The 4,444-nt window shown below is 39.4% G+C and overlaps 1 long non-coding RNA gene across 1 annotated transcript; it reads right to left on the bottom strand.

Moving 5' to 3' along the window:
* Positions 1-1,393: 1,393 nt before the first annotated feature.
* LOC129475147 (uncharacterized) lies at positions 1,394-3,959 on the bottom strand. Its single transcript, XR_008654764.2, has 3 exons — positions 3,864-3,959; positions 3,573-3,742; positions 1,394-2,212 (listed from the first exon to the last, which is right to left on the bottom strand). It is a non-coding gene; the product is annotated as an uncharacterized lncRNA (long non-coding RNA).
* Positions 3,960-4,444: the final 485 nt, after the last annotated feature.

Here is a 4,444-nt window from a genome sequence, read left to right as displayed (position 1 = left end):
TGAGCCAAGCCAAATGTTTGGTGAGTTGCAAATATGAACAGACATTGTTAGAGGGATGCTGAACAGTTCAGAATAACTGAGAACAGTCATCACCTCTGTGGAGAAGCCTCAGAGTGGGTATAGGAGGCAAGAATATCAAAGGTGAATTAATGAAGCTGTATGGGCGACTATCTTACAAATGAGAATGCATTCATGTAGTCATCATGTAATTAAAAATAAATTTGCAAGGAAAGCACTTGTACTTTAGAAACTGAATGTTAATGAGCTAAAGGCCAAGAAACAGAACTCTATAGCATTCATGAATCAAACAAAATAAAAGAAAGCAAATGTCTTTACATGGACTTTCATAATCAGCCTGAATGTGGATTAGCAAGGAAAAGAGAACCATATGACATCCAGATAATGAAAGAAGAGACTCTGGAGCTGAATAAAGGCATATGGTGAATTTCTAGGGGAAGAAATTGTGTTAGTCATCTATGTTCCTCTGGTCTAGTGCAGTGCTAGTTCCTTGTAGCTGTACATGTCCCCAGGTGTCTGTTGACTGCCTGACTAAAGGGGCAGATGGCACAATCCCATCCGCATTTAGCTACATTCTCACACATTCCTGATGGAAAGGGCTGTGTAAACACTACTTGGCCTTTTATAGTCGTCATGAACCCTGTATGCCTACTACTATTTGGACATAGTTTACCCATTCACTTCCTAGACCAGACTGAGGATTCTCAATAAATCTTTTTGTTTCTTTCATAAAAACCCACCTTCCAAGAATCACATTCAGTGATAAATTTACTGGTCTCATTATAACTCACAAGGACCCAACCCCAGTGAAAGCATATGGGGAATCTAAAAAACAATGATTACCAGTAAGGCTTAGCCAAATAACTCAGACGATCTATCAATACAGAAAAATGAGAAAGCGTTTTGTACATGGTAACACTCTAAGCAAATGTGATCAGTAATTACAATCATTCAGTCTCCTGTGGTTTGTCAGTACCCTTTGCGGCTGGATCTGAGTTGCTGAACTGCTCCTGGTAGGGCCAGTCTCTGTAACTGGCTCAATTGTTCCCCACAATCCTCCATTTCTGGTGTCCTCAAGCAGGTCTTGCTCCCTTCTCTTTGGTGGTGTCGATGGACACAAACTGGTCCATTATATTTTTTACAAGATGCCTTTCCTCACCAATGTTGCCAATACACAAGAAGGTAGGGGAACTGACGTCCCAACCAGCATATTGTGATCCTAAGTTTATTGAAATGGACGGAATTGAAAATGACAAAATGCCCAATGAGTAAAAATTCCACCATTAATTTTATTTTTGTGAAGAATTAAAGCACCCTATCAAAATGCACATAGTTACTTGAGAATTATGAATAAGTCATAATCACTGATCGACCATTAGCTGGAATTGGCTCATCACATTTTCTGTGCAGTTACTTAGCATGGCATTGAGACAGTGAGGTAATAAATACATAAGCATTGATAGTGAGAAGTAGAAAAGGAGTGTCCAGAAGAAGAATGGCACATCCATGGCATACATGCTTTTCTCGTTCACTTCCTACACCCATGGCAAACATCAGACTTCTACCAGCCTCTGCCAGACAGAGCCTCAGAATCCTGTTCAACACAGTGTTCTAGGAAACCACTGTGAATTGAACTTTGTGTTGGCAAAGGAGGTAAAAAACTTTTGGTCTTTTCTGGCCTAAAATATAAGGTAGAATGTAAGAAGAGTACCATAGGAGGATATAAGAGTACCATAGTAGAGGAAGGCAGGCAGGGGCATCAGGAAGAGGCTAAGCTGCTGGGGAACACAGTGTTACAAAGGGACACAGCACAGTGACACAACTGGGTCATTATCTTTCCATATTCACGGAGTTGAACAGCAGTACTTCTCAAAATTTAGTATACATAGGAATCATCTGGGGTTCTTGTTGAAGTGCCGATTCTGATTTAGTAGATCTTAGGTGGGGATCAGGACTCTGCAATTCTAACAAGCACATAGATGCTGTTGAAGTTGCTGGTCCAAAGATTACATCTTGAGTAGTGAGGATGGAGTTGCTTAATGTGGATTAAAACTCATGTCTTGGGCACAGGACCCTGGGTTCTTTCCCTATGCTGTAGAGGAAGCAGACTGGAGTAGAAGTCAGAACTCCCAAGTTCAAATTGGAGTCTGCCACTTATCTTGTGACCACAGTCTTCAAGACTCATTTCTTTTATCTGTAAAATGGGAACAAAAACATACACCTTATGTGATGCTCATGAAGATCAAATGGATATTTTAAAGGACTCAATAAATGTTAATTAACTATGAATAAGCCACAGTCAGTGAAGACACAGAAGCTCTGGCTACACACTCCCAAATAATCCAGAAGAAAAATTTTATCAGCCTTCCAGATGGCTGTCAACATGAAGCCAAACATACAAATATTTGGAATGCATTCAAAACATATTCAACAAGCATCTTTCTCCCTTTCAAATGGGTGTTTTGGCCCCAAGAAGACAAACAGTGAGGGGCGTTATGTAGAAAGATGCTCTCTGTCTAACTTCACTGGCTTCTTTGTATACTTTGGAGCTCCTTACAGATGCATTGGAAAATGATAATTCATACAACATGGATAATCTCAATTTTCAGAAAGCCTTTGATACTGTTCCATACAATGGGCTGCTTAAACCCAAGACAGCAGGGATTCTTGATGGAACCCTGAGAAAAAGGAGAAATTGGCTAGAGAACAAAACAAAGAGTTGAGACTGAAACAGAATGGAAAATAGATGAGGTTACATTCAAAGAGCAGGGGAGGAAGTCTAGATGTTGCAATTGCGACTGTCACATAGGTTGGTGTACAGGGTGAGCAATGAGAGAAACCGCGATTACAGCTGTGGCTCAACCATGCATGAGCATCAAGCTTGATAGTGACATGAACTTTATATGACAATATCTTAACATTATAAGGGCTACATATTAATTAGGCTAGACAGATTGTTAAGGCACTTGAAATGATGTGAAAATACATCCCACTTAAGAATCAAAATATCCAGCTACAGCATGGCACTTTTAGTAGAAATTTTATATTTTTCATTAATTATACTCATTGTAACCCTGGGAAAATAAGAGATCCACATTCTTCTAAATCAGTGGTTCTCAACTGATGGTGGTTTTGTGCCCCTGTCCCCAGGACATTTGGCAATATCTGGAGACATTTTTGGTTGCCACAGTGGAGCTGGGGATGCTCCTGGCATCTAGTAGGGAAGGCTCAACATTCTACAGTACACAGGACAATCATCCACACACGAGAGTCATCCAGCCCCAAGTGTCACCAGTGCCAAGATTAAGAAACCCTAGTTTAAACTATTGTACCCTAATGTGTGCACAGGAGAGGCAAATTCATAAGGTAAGAATTTTGTACAGAAAACATTTTTAAAATAACTGCCATATGTGGAATAAAGTATTTATTTTCACCAAACTATAATATGCTGTTCTTAAACTAGAAACAGGAGCAAGGAGGAGGGGCTGAAGAGAACAGAGAAATCTGTGGAGAAAAAGAGATACAGGAGAGAACAGAAAACAAAAACATCTAACCTCTGCCGGGACTTCCATGCCCTGCACAACCCACTTTCTTTGTGAGTCTTCTGCCCAATTCACTTCAAATGATTGGTCTGGAGTTTGCTACAGATGGCACACAGATGTTTGAATCTACTCATGCCAGCTAGTCTTCCAGACATCATTTTGTTTTAGAGAAAAAAGCAGGTCTAATGAGAGAATATGGAAAGTAGTTAGAAAAAAGAATTTTACAACTTTTAAAAAATGTATGAAGTTACTTTGATTTCTGATTCATAAATTATAGAAGAAGGTAATTCTTCTAATTCGTACATTAAAAATCAAAACAGTCCAGATTTCCATAACTGCTTTCTATTACTAGGCGAAGATGCAGCCCTGATGGAGGGGATGAAACTGTTTCAGTGGACCTGCAGAGGAACCCACACCCTGCTACTAACTCTACCTCTTGTGATGTCACAATTAAAGTCACTACCTTCAGAAATTCTGTCTTCTATTATGGTATGAGTATTCTCTGCAAGTTTCCTCAAGTAACTTATTCAGTTAACTCTTTTAAATAGATCATGTGGATGATGAACCAGAACAGAATGCAGCTATGGGGTTCAGAAGTGGGAACAAAGAAATCTCTCTGAAAACGCTTCCTTAATTTACATTTTCTTCAAAAGTCAAAACTATTTGTAGGAAGGCAGGGCCCTGAATCATTCAAAATTTCCTCTAATTTAATTCAATAGAAAAGAAAACACAGCTGTGACATGTTCTTGGCTATCAATGGCATTGATTGATCTTTGGCTGAGTCCATTTAGGAGATGGTAACATACATCCCAGGAACATAACCTGGTATCCTAAAATGAAAGTGTTCCTCAGGACAAGGTTGGATTATAAATAATTACGTGATT

This window comes from Symphalangus syndactylus, chromosome X (assembly GCF_028878055.3).
Source record: "Symphalangus syndactylus isolate Jambi chromosome X, NHGRI_mSymSyn1-v2.1_pri, whole genome shotgun sequence".
Lineage (NCBI taxonomy): Eukaryota > Metazoa > Chordata > Mammalia > Primates > Hylobatidae > Symphalangus > Symphalangus syndactylus.
The sequence above is the reverse complement of the archived record's forward strand: the minus strand, read 5'-3'. Positions and strand labels throughout refer to the sequence as shown.